Genomic DNA, 13248 nt, shown 5'->3' with positions numbered 1-13248 from the left:
ATAGAGGGAATGGATGTGTGAAATGTTTTTGTTATTTATTTGTTTTTTTTTGGGGGGGGGGGGGCTTATGCTACATAAGCTTGCTTTCTTGCATCATATGCTTCGATTACTGCTATTATTACTACTACATAATTGTGAAACTAATCTTTTGTTGCACCTTGATTTTTGTCAACGAAAGAAAAAAAAAAAATAATACAATAAACAAGTCAAACCATCTATCAAATCCAGTACTACTAAAACTACTTCCTTTTGTTCCTGACAAAGTTGCTATGTGATTATTTGCATTAGTAGAGGCATATGATGCAAGAAAACAAGCTTATGCAACATCATCCAAAAAAAAAACCCCTTCCCATTTCACAAATCCATTCACTCTAAATGTTTGTCTAGTTCTGCCTTCAATTTATTTAAGCTGTCAACTTCTACAACCATACAACAACAACATATGGAAGTTTATTCCAGCAATCAACCACCTGCTTGGCTAAAGGTAAATTTACACACATCTATTCTACAGCTGTCTTTCCTCAATTTAAATTTATGTCCCCTCAGGCAATTAATCTGGGCAAGAGGAAGAATCTCATCAGCATTGAGCCTGCCCAAACCATTTAAAGCCTTATCAGATCACCTCACTCAGATCACCTCACAGGTGCCTAGTCTCCAGAAACTGCAATTTACAGAACTTAAGCCTTTCTTCTTAAGAGCAACCTTTTGTTCCATTTACCAGTCTCATTCCAGCAGCTCTACATCCTTCCTAAAATGAGGCATCCAGACTCAATAGACAGCAGAAGATCTGAGTAAAATCAGTGGATATAAATAATGAATATTCTTAACTCCTTTCATGACTAGGGTGTTTTTTAAACTACTTTAATTCAACCTATGAAATTACAAAATTTTTTTGGACCATATGACTAAAAAAGTGCATAGTTGTTGCTGTTGTGTTGGAAGTTTATTGGCACAAGGGCTTCCTGGGCCTGTTTGTGTATTAGTTGAGACTAATCGTTCAATATTTTTCAGCTTAGATATTATTATATAAATTTATACATCTCACGAGTAGTAAAACAGTTAATCAAGATTTATTATTATTAAGGATATGTGATAATTATTAGAATATGCGATAAGGTTAATGGTTCTTGCAACCAGATAGAGAAAGTTAAAACTGCATTTCTGGATATTTGAGTGTTGGGGACATTCGATATTGATTTGTTTCATTCTCAGCTGAGACTTGCAGAATGATACAGAGTCCCACCAGAATCACTTCTGTTTCTCCTAAAACTAGATGACCACAAGTGTGATTTATTTTTTTTTATCTGCAAGAGTTTCTTACTGCTTTGACTTTGACACAATTGGTACCAGTGATTCCTGCATGCTATTTTTAATAATGCTTTTATAATCTGAGTAGTGCATTTTCAGATGACTGGGTGGCCCAAAGTCAGGTTATTTAGCAGCATGATCCACACATTTATTCTGTGGGATGCAAACATAAGCTGATATCCAGCAAAAGGTGACCAGTTGGTTGCATGTTCAGATGTGAAATAACCTAGGTTAGATCTGCTTCAGGATGGAATGAGAGGAAGAAGAAAATTTGCTGAATGGCAGTAACTGCACTTAAGGAGGCTGTATATATTAATGATTGTTTGATGTGGCAATTATTTATGTTGTCACGAGGCAGTTTTATTGCATAAAATTCTGCATAAAGTTTTATTGCATAAATCCTGTTCTTTGAGAAGAGACATTGTTACTGATAAGGTGGAAAAAAGTGTTGCTGCAACTGCTGCTGTATCTTAGATGCCATTGGTTATAGACATGCAGTTTCTTTGAGTTTGCAAATATATGTGCTAAATGTAACAGATGAAAGTTGTAGTGTGATAAGGGGCATTTTCTCCATTGTTGAAAAAAAAAATCAATGCAAGAAGGTGAAAGATGGTCATGCATCAAGATCTTGGAGGACATGCTAAAGATCAGTGTTCCAACTGTACATAAGTTCTACCAATCAAATTCCTGCATACCAGTTTTCATTTATTTTACTAAGGTATAGCATGACAAGTTGAGGATCAAATAGGCACACCCACCTGGGATGAGATGGAATACCTCTAATTTTAGCCACATAGTTAGAGTAGGATTTTTCTGCTGAGATGAATAGGAGAATTCACTTCCATTAATATACAGGCTGTCCATACGAGGTATCCTGAAAGCTCCACAACTATCTTAAAAGCACTATGCTGAATGGCATTCAGCTGAAATAAAATAATTTTCCTAGCAGAAACACAGACTGGTGATCCACAATCCAAGAGGGATCGAATTAAAGCCCTACAGAGGTGCAATAGGAGTTTCTATTGGTATGCCAGGACACAGTGGCGAGAGCTTATAAGAGCACAAAAAATTAAGCTTTATTATTACCAATAATCAAAAGTTGTTGGTAAGAGGAATCAGATTGTTTTTTAAATATATTTCTGGATCAGGTGTAGTTTGTGTTTTTTTTTTTTTTTTTCAGAAGTGGATGGCAATAGATTTCTGTTCATAAACTCCAAGATTCTATTTTGGCTACAGAAAGCTGAAGATGCCTTTCAATGATATTAATAGTTTGCAACCAACAAGAGATAATAAGATCATCAGCATACATATATGACTCAACTGTATTTGGGATATACTACAAGGTCAATTACCCAGATTTCATAAATCCAGGTAACTGACTTCTCAATCCAAGAGAATGTAGATCTTGAAGAATACCATATTACTAGATCATATTGAAGGTTTTTTTCAATATCGGGATTGCCCATTACCACATGTTGTCTCTTCATGAAATCGCTGTGAATGTTTACTTCTGTTTTAATCATCATATCTAAAGTACACGATTCTTCCAAAACCAAAACTGATTACTGTTTAATAAATTTTTAGTTTCCGGGAACCAAGTGAGTTGCCTGTGAACCATTTTCCCAAAACCTTGCCTAAACAGCTGGTAAGTGAAATTGGCCTGTAGTTATGTGCGAAGGCATTCCACTGTTAGCCTTTCTTGGCTTTGGAAAGGCTGCCAACAGAACGACATCAGGGATTGATGTAAGAATTTTTTAAAAGGATTCAATTATAGAATTTTAACAATGCACTTTTTGTTTTGCTTTTTAGTTGTTTTAACATTATTTAGTAGACTCCATCTGGGCTAGCACTGCTATTTGATGTTTTATTCAGAGATTATTGGAGTTCTACTGATGTAAATAGCTGGTTATATGGAAGTAGTACCATAGTAGAGAAACTGATTTTATGTTGTTCTGTATATGCATGTCTTAATATGTTTAAAAACTTAGTTGTAAGCAGTTATGGCAGAGATATACTAGCAATTTGCTGGTAAGAGTTTGGATTTATCCAGGATGTTTATGATCCAGGAGTCTTTCTTGATATTTCTTTATACTTTCTGGGCTATGACTTTAAGTCTTTTAGAGCTAATGAGATTGCTAGTTGTAGGGTATTAGTGAAACTTGTTCCATGCTCTAATTCCCCTACCCCCATTTAGTGAAACTTGTTCCATGCTCTAATTCCCCTACCCCCATTTAGCATGTGCATTGCACACCCAATTCCACCAATGATTATTGTGTTTATTTATGTTTTCCTGCTGAAAAACTTTGGTATTGCAGTAGCAGCAGCTTCTAAAATCTGAGTGGTAATATATTTGGCAATATCGTCTAACGGGCTGTGGATGGACTAAATGATTGTAAAACTGCATGTGGGTGGCATATTCATTCCAATCAACTATGTGATATTTTCAAGTTCAGCACTGTGTGGGACAAGATTTGTTTCAAGTTTACAGCTCACAGAGGATCGGCAGCTGTTTAATGGGTCATCGAGTATCATTCACCTCCATGTTAGAATATAGGGCAGGAGAACAGAATGAAAAGCTGGCAGTCACAGATCCAGTAGATAAATGAATATGGGTAGGTTTACCAGTGTTCAACAAGGTAAGGTGGTAGGCATCAAGCAGGGATTCTACTTATATTTAACAAAGAGGCTTAACTCTTTGGTCAATAGTAGGAGACAATGGATGTTGAAATCCCCGAGTGGGGAGGGGATGGCAGTTGATCTATTTGCACAGCCATTACTTCTAGAAAATGTTTGGAGAGGAATGTGTCTGGATGGAACGTTTCCAACAAGAACTGCCATCATCTGGCTGATGACTCAGCATTTGACTCGATAGTGTGTACAAGGGGCAGGAACGTAAACAATGACTCATACTTACTGGAAATTCCTCATTCAAGGGGAACAATTACAAGGCCCTATCCACATCACGAAGAAGGTTATTATTATTAGCTATATGGTGCAAGAATGCCTGAGGCTTATGCTACACCAGCCAAAAAAATTTACCGAGTTACTCCGAGAGAGAGAGAGAGAGAGAGAGAGAGAGAGAGTCAAAAGTAGAAAGGAATCACCAAGAAAGAGAAGAATGATGCTATCCACTCAGGACCCTGGGTGCGCCAAGCCAATACCCACCAGATGTGAGCCCCAGGTTGATGGGGTTATGCAGTCCTTCCGGACAGCATTCCTCATCAGAAGATGGTATAATTTTTAATGACAGGATAGGTTTGTGAATTTAGGTTTCTTACAAGCATATGCCCGTTGAAGAATACTAATTGATAAGATCATCTAACTCATCAGTTGCACTGTGAAAGCCTCTACAATTTGATTGAAGGATTTTTTCCATTATTTGATTTTATGAGTAAGTGTTGGATCTGACAGTTTTTAGTAGTAGACTTAGAAGCAGACGATCAGTTTTCATTTTATCTTCCTAGGAAAGAAAGGGTATATCTAATCCAAATCATCATTTGCATGCAGTTCTCAAACCACATCATTTGGCTCATTTGGTTTGTCTATACCATTCCACTGGACTGTGATGACTGTTAATTTGGCAGTTTCTGGCATTTTTGATTTAGCCATCTTTGGGTAGCATCAGCTATATTAGTAAAGGGGTGCTGCTGGCTTGTTCAAAAGTTTGTTGTGTTCTGTTTGGAATTGGAAAGTAAGGAATGTGCCCAGTTATGGAATTCCAATGGAAATGTCTGGAGGAGCCAATAGCTCCATTTGAATACCAATTGGCTGTAAATGTTGAGCAGCTGTAACAAATGCTTTAATACTATTAAATATGGGATATATATGGTCAGACATGGCAGTGGAGATAACCTGCTTTCACTGATGTGGCAAATTAGGACAGCTAAATGTGAGAATAATGCTCCTTGTTGGACATCATTATAGTTCACATTGGTTGTCTTCTTAATTTTTAATTTTTTTAAAGCTATGAAGTGAACAATAAATGACTTATGATTATTATTAGCAATAGCAAATGATGTTGAGAAGCAAGGTTTAGTTGGGTGGGGGAGGTGACACTGGCTACTGCATTTGCCCATCTCTACCCAATAATATATTATTGAAGGGACAAATGTATATAAAATAATATATATTTCTTCCTTAACTTTATTCAAACTAACCAACTTTCACAATGTCAGATGGCAGTCTGTTTCAACAATTAATTACTCTCTTCTGTTTGAACAATCAAGTACTGCAAAAATTTGCTGAAAGCAAATTTTTGCACATTCATCCTGCAGTCATCTTTATTCAATCTGAGAAAGATGTTAGAATACCATCATCATTAAGTTTACTCAATCCATTTCAAGTCTTAAACACTTCAAACAGATCACCTCGCAAGTGTCTAGCTTAAAAGCACAATTTGCAGAATCAGTCATTTGTAGTAAGAATAACCCTTTGTGATCTTGACAGTTCCAAGAGACTATCTTCTTTCCTAAAATGAGAATTCCAGATCTGTATGGAGTACTCAAGATGTAGCCTAACCACTGACTTATACAATGGGATAATCTTCCTTGTCCCTACTGGCAAAGTTCTTGTGTACAATTAACAGAACCCCATAAACTGTTCTAGCAGCATGTCTGCACTGCTCAGAGAACTTTAAATCAGACTAAAAAATTACCCCTAGGTGTGGTTCCTTTTAATTGGTTTGTTATTCTGGGATTACTCCTGCCCATTATGCAGCACCTTGCATTTACCAATGTTGAACCTCAGTTGCCACTTCTCAACACATCTCTCCAATTTTTCTGGATCTTCCTGCGGTAGTAGTATGCCTTGATTCCTATTATTAACTGCCCTTTGAATCATCTGTAAACTTAGATAACAACCTTGATAAGCTTTCATCAATATTTTTAATAAATACAAGTTCCAATCAATATCTGGAAAGCTGTCCCCATTAAAAGACATTCCAATCTAGTTACCAACTCTACTTGTCAGTACAGTTGTAATATTATACTCACTATAGTCATTTGGCCTATAGCAGACTCTCATTTTAGTTTTCCTAGTGCTTATGTCACACCAAACTGACTCAACATTGCACCGGCCACTCACATCATTAGGTGCACAGCCTTTGATTCTATGTGCTTCTTAACCGAGAGCATCACTCGCCCCTGCCCCATCTTGCCAGTGTTTCCTGAACACATTGTACTGATATTCAAATTCTGCATTGCTACTGAGCAGCATCACACATCCAATATCTCTGTTATGTTCAAATTTGTTGATTTAAACAGTGGTTCAAAATTTATCTTTTTTTTTTTTTTTTTTTTTTTTTTTGTATACTCCTAGCATTAGTGTAAGCAAATATACAAGTTTTTGCTTTTAGCAGCCTCTAGCACAGTAATCATGCATTTGCTTGTCCCACAAAGACCCCCCCCCCCAGAAGCTGACCTTGTAATCTCTACACCTCTCTTTTCAGGATGCTGTATGTCTCAATAAAAGCAGTGCAAAAATTACTTTCATCTCTGCTTGTGGCTGCAGTTAATCTATTAGTCTGTGTCACAAACTAGCCTTCAAGGCTAGTTTGTGACAAATTTACACTGCCTCAACAGCATCAGAAAATGTTCTTGCACCCCCTCCTATTTAAGTGTATTGTTTGTTTGTTTTGGGATTTTTTAGGTGCATCGGCATCTATGGCCATATTGTGCTATACATACGGTAGTATGTATGCTATTTCTTTATAGATCGAGAGTCAGAAAACTCGTTTTAGACTAGCTAAAGGAGCTTGTATACACTGATCGTTCTGAGAAAGGTAAAAATCTTTAAGACATTTGTTTTAGTGCCCAAAAGTAAATTCATGTTTTTCGCATGACAAGAAATACTAAGGTCATCTACAAACAATGCCTTATCGATAGTGTTTGGAAGTTGTTCGGCAACGGCGTTTATTGCAATTATAGAGAGCGTAGCACTGAGTACAGAGTCCTGGGGAACTCCTTCTTGAAAAAATAGTTTGGACAGCGAAGTTTTACAGCGAACCTGGAATATTCCCTTGTATAGGAAGTTCTGTATGAAAATCGGGAGATGACCCCAAAGTCCATGGCGATGTAATTCACGGAGTATTCCATACTTCCACGTGGACTCATAGGCCTTACTGATGCCAAAGCAAACCATTACATGGTGATCCGATCTAAGGAATGCATTGCAAATGGAGTTCTCTAGTATTACTAGTATATCTAGTGTCGATCTGTTTTGTCGAATACTGAATTGTGCGGAATGTAGGAGATTGAAAATTTCAAGGTATCATATCGGTTGATGGTTTGCTATCTTTTCTAGAATTTTGCAAAGGCAACTGGTCAAGGCGATAACAGTAAGCGGGATTTTCTGAATCTTTACCTAGTTTAAGGAAGGCAAGGACTGTAGCATGGTGCCACTGTTTAGGGAATGTATCTTCCAGGTAGAGTCTATTGAACAGATCAAGAAGTGACTGCAATGATTCAGCACTTAGTTCCTGTACCATCAAATAATGAATATCATCTGGTCCTACAGTGCTGTGCCTAGATGTTGACAGAGCTCTATGCAGTTTATGGATAGTAAATGGTAAGTTGTATTGTTCTGCTTCCGAAGAAAAGTTTAACTTTTGTTTTTCTGAATTTGCTTTGAATCTTCGGAAGGCTGGCATGTAATGTTCAGTTGCTGATGTTTTGGCAAAAGTTCCCCCTAATATACTGGAAATTTGGGTAGGGGTCAGCAATGTTGTGCCCTCTCCATTCCATTATAGGCAGAGGTGTCATCTGATATTTACCACTCATTTTTCTGACTGTTTTCCAAATTTTATGTGTGGGAGTTGCTTCATTGACGGTTGAAGTGAAGCGTATCCAAGCAGCCTTTTTATTACTGATGGGCTGAGAGGTGGCAAATGAAGTTTATGAAGTAAATGAAGTGGCAAATGAACATTGATAAATGTAAAGTACTACACATGGGAAACAGCAACCCCAGAGCAACGTATCAACTCTGTGGTACTACACTGACAGTAGTAGAGAATGAAAGGGACCTGGGGGTGGTTGTGCAGGCAGATATGAAGTTCTGTGAGCAGTGCTTTTGATTTTTTTTTTTTGATTTGGTAGTTGTTGGCGCATCGGCTTCTGTGGCCATATTGCACCTCCCAAGGTTTTTGCAGTACTTTGATCCAAGCCCGAGGCGGGAATCGAACCCGCGACCTTTGGGTTGCCGGGCAGGTACTTTACCCACTCGGCTCTGTGAGCAGTGCAGACGGGCTGCAAGAGTAGCTCATGGTGTATTGTCAATGATATATAGGAATTTTTCTAGCAGGGATAAGGAGGTGATTATTCCCTTGTATAAGGCAATGGTCAGGCCACACCTAGAGTACTGTATACAGGTCTGGAGGCCTCATTTCAAGAAGGATGTAGAGCTGCTGGAACGAGTACAGAGAAGGGCAACAAGATTAGTGAATGGAACAGAGTTTTTTTGTTCCATTACCCAGTTTACTCTCAGCCTAATGCAAAGAACCCAGTTTTTTGCATTAGGCTGAAATACTGAATTCCTTGAATACCATAAACTAGTAAATCTTTCAGAGTGGGCTGCTATGCTTATTAACAACACTGATGCAAGAAATTTCATCCAATTATATAAAACAGAGAGGACTGGCTTAGCCACTCACGTTTCTTTGTAGCCAGCAAGAATGAAAATCCCCCATTTAATACTGTCTTATTACTAACAGCAGAGCAAACTTTGCCTTCACAACAAATTGCCTTGAACTGGACTACTTTCAAACAAATAGCTTTGCCCGAAAGGTCAATCTGCCTACTTAAAAGAAACCACCTGCTATCTGAAAGGAACCAATAAGCTCTGATACAGGTTGTTACAGCAGTGTCTCATATTTTAAGTGAATGAGATGTTATCTTTTTAGCAATGCCATTTCTTTGAAATTAATGGATAAAGCAGTGTATAGGCAAAATCTTTTCTGCAGTCAGTGATAAGATCATCCCATTACTTACTGCATTATCTTATTAGCTGCAAAAACACATGAAAGCACAAGAATAGTCCACCAAACTTCATATAATTTCCGCAGGGGCAAAAAGCATCAGCTATTTTATAATCCTTATTTTCTATAATTTATTTAAAAAATAAGGTGCCTATCTTACAGTTAACATATTTTTATTCTTTTATTTTCAGTATTAAATGTACTAGCTAGATGAAATATAAAAAAAAATATTTCAAGAAAAAATATGAATTTTGGGTTAGCTTCACAATGCAAATTGCAGCACTACTACAAATGGCTGACAGTGCTACTGTAAATGTTGAACGAATATTTATTAAATATTATTGTTGATGAGGGTGATCAGGGAGAAAGTTGTTGCGGATGTCCACTGGACTGTACTTTTATGCAAATTACTAGAAAAACAGTTTTTCAAATTCACAAGTGCTAATATAAGAATCTGGCATTATCAATATTCTTAATTGCTATATTAAGTAATTATTCAAACAATTTGCTGAGAAATTTAATGTAGGCGCATGTACATGAAGTAATAAAGCTATATCCCACAGGTCTTTTGTGGAGAGAGAAGGGGTAGAAACAATTTATATATATATATATAAATTTTATATATATACACAGCAATACCTCGCTTAGCATTGCTTCAAACAGCATAGGTTTCACCATAACACAGTTATCAATTAAATTTATGTTGAAAATTTACTGTACATATTAAAACTCATTCAGTAGCCTAGACATGTACTCTACATATATGCTGTGTTGCCATAGCCTAGGTATGGGTGTATATATATGCTGCGATGCCAACTGAATTGTCTCATATATGCTGCACATGACAGTAGTCCCCGCAGGCAGTCAGTGGCAACAGTGTCCACTTTTCTTAATTCCATCCTGACGAGATGATAGCTTTTCAAACTTTTCATTTCACTATTTTTTATCCGTCTAAATACGATCGAAAATATATCTGCGTCTTGGTTAGAAATCATTGCCAACAAAATGCATTATGTTTGGCAGCATGTTTTGCCCCATTTTGCAAATGATTTTCATTGGTTTTGAATCACAAGTTCAGACTTGCCGAAGACATTGTGAAGATTGGAAAAGACTTGGGGTTCGAAACTTTGGACACTGCCAATGTACGTGACTGCATTGACAAATATGCAAATAACTTAGATAATGCAACTCTCCTTGAAATTGATAAGAAAATTGCATATGAAGAAGAGGAAACCAATTCAGAAGTGGATAACATCGAAGTGGCACCAAAAGAATTTAACAGAAGAATTGAAGAAAGTTTTTTTGGGCTTGAAATTGCCTGCAAGGCAATTATGAATGGAGATCTAAATGTTGGATGCAGCATCCAGATACAGCAACTTTTAAAAGATGGGATTCAATGCTACAAAGACTTTTATACCGAGAAAAAGAAGAGATGACTTCACCAAACTTCATTTTTGTAATACCCAAACAAACAAACAAACAACAAAGCCTTTTCTCATCTCTCATGATGTTACCTTTTCATTAACAAAATTATTGCAGTATTTTTTTATTTCAAATCCTTTTAATTGGCTATCAAGCACAAATTGTTTATAGAATTATTATAATTTGTTTATAGACTGTTTCTCTGGTACGCATTCATTTAAAACCCATTATAATTATACCTCAATCAGCACAGTTTCACATAACACAGAACAGTTCCAGTACCAATTATCAGTGCTATGCAGGGTATTGCTGTATATATATATATATATATATTTATTATATTGACATTTCTAAGTGTGGGTAGACATGGAATATGGGCAGAAACTACCCACACTTAGAAATGTCAATATAATAAATATTTACTTACTATTTTATCTTTGCAGCCTGTGCAAGATAGGAAAGTATTTGAGAACAATTACAATAAGAATAATAGCTTAAAACCACTTGAATATAAATATATATATGTACACACACTGGAAAATTGTGCTCCCAGAAAACCCAAGCACTAACTTTATATCTTTCCTTCACATACTTTTCACTTTCCTACAATTAATTTTTTCCACATTCTGTGCTATCAGTTTATACAAGGACAGGAGCACCTATTCCTATTCTAATTCTTTACCTAATTTTGCCTCCAGTTAGATGAACTGCTATACCATTGCTTCTAACCACAATATAGACACAAAATGAATACAGTAATCCTTCAATTAGTGCACTTAATGAGTTCTGAAAAAGTGGCCCCACTAATCGAAAATACATTAATCTAACTTAATAATAACCTAAGTCAGATTATTATTAATAACTTAATAATAATCTAACTTAATAAAAATATGAATTTTGGGTTAGCTTCACAATGCAAATTGCAGCACTACTACAAATGGCTGACAGTGCTACTGTGAATGTTGAACGAATATTTATTAAATATTATTGTTGATGAGGGTGATCAGGGAGAAAGTTGTTGCGGATGTCCACTGGACTGTAATTTTATGCCAATTACTAGAAAACAGTTTTTCAAATTCACAAGTGCTAATATAAGAATCTGGCATTATCAATATTCTTAATTGCTATATTAAGTAATTATTCAAACAATTTGCTGAGAAATTTAATGTAGGTGCATGTACATGAAGTAATAAAGCTATATCCCACAGGTCTTTTGTGGAGAGAGAAGGGGGTAGAAACAATTTATATATATATATATATAAATTTTATATATATACACAGCAATACCTCGCTTTCCAAATTACACAAAAAGTGTAATTTGGAAAATAATGCAATTGGTTCCGTGACTTTATTTATTCTTGAAAATATACAGTACTGTACTGTATTTTTTAAATTTTTTTCAACAAATTATAATTACAAATCACAATAAAAATTAAACCACTTTTTGACAAATTTGACTGCTGAGTTCTACATCAGGGTCAGCATCTAAGCCAGAGGTTCCCAAACCTTTCTCGGTTCATGGCGCCCTTACTGTCCCAGTAATTTTTTCACGGCACCCCTAGGCCAAAAGAAATACCTAACACAGTGGTTTTCAACGTTTTAATGTTTGTTTGTTTGTTTGTTTGTTATTTGGTTTTTAGGAGCATTAGAAACTAAGGCCATATTGCTCCGGGATATGCAGTGGTCATTCCCTGACCTTTCCGCATCCTCCGTACCGTACCGTACCTTTTATATTGTACCCTTTTTTATAATGAAATAAATATATAAATTTTTAAAAAAATAATAATAACTTTAAGTAACTTGAACCCAAATTACACGGCACCTCAAGACTGTTGTTGCGGCACCCCGGTTGAAAACCACTGATCTAAGCATTGCTGCTTAAAAACTTCACCAGTGCAAAAAATCTCACCAAACTCATTTCAAGTGACCTCTTTCTTGTGGGTAGGAGTTGAATCACCTTGACAATCATCGGCAGCTTCGTATGTTTGTTGGGTATCTAAATTTAGAAGATCACTATTGCTCAGTTCTTCAGAATGGGATTCAATTAATTCTTGAACATTTTGGTTGTCTAACTCATTAAAACCAAGGTCCTTTCCGATGTGAGTTATTTACAATATTCTACTTTTTTAAAAAAAAGTAGAATATTTCTTCAACAGCACCTTCAATTTCTTTTGGAAAGTCTTTAAATTCATTTGCACAGTGAGGAAGAAGATGCTTCCACATGGCTCTCACATCTTGCTTGATATAAGTTCAGGCTATGACTAATGAATGTTTTCAATGGCATCTTTGATGCTATACTTTTTACAGAATTCTATCAATGAAATTGCATTCTCTCCAGATGTTGCTTGAATTGCCCATTTAAAAGTCCTTCTCTGGTAGTAAACTTTAAAAGTTGTGAAATAGGCCCTTGTTCCATCATTTGCAGCGAGGAAGTTGTATTAGGTGGTAAAAATATCACTGATATTTTCACACAGGGAATCAAGAGCAATGGGATGACCAAGAGCATTGTCCAAAATTAATAAAGCTTTAAAATCAAGATTATTTTTTCT

The 13248-nt window shown here is 36.2% G+C and overlaps 1 protein-coding gene across 2 annotated transcripts in view; it reads right to left on the bottom strand.

Annotated features, from left to right (window-relative positions):
* The window catches only part of LOC150081743 (eukaryotic translation initiation factor 4E-like), a 221544-nt gene that overhangs the window by 84978 nt on the left and 123318 nt on the right, over positions 1 to 13248 (bottom strand). The gene's annotated exons all lie outside the window — the stretch shown is intronic.

This window comes from Mastigoproctus giganteus, chromosome 8 (genome assembly GCF_048544385.1).
Source record: "Mastigoproctus giganteus isolate SK-2022 chromosome 8, ASM4854438v1, whole genome shotgun sequence".
Classification (NCBI taxonomy): Eukaryota; Metazoa; Arthropoda; class Arachnida; order Uropygi; family Thelyphonidae; genus Mastigoproctus; species Mastigoproctus giganteus.
Note: the sequence above shows the minus strand (reverse complement) of the source record. Positions and strands in the feature narration are given on the sequence as shown.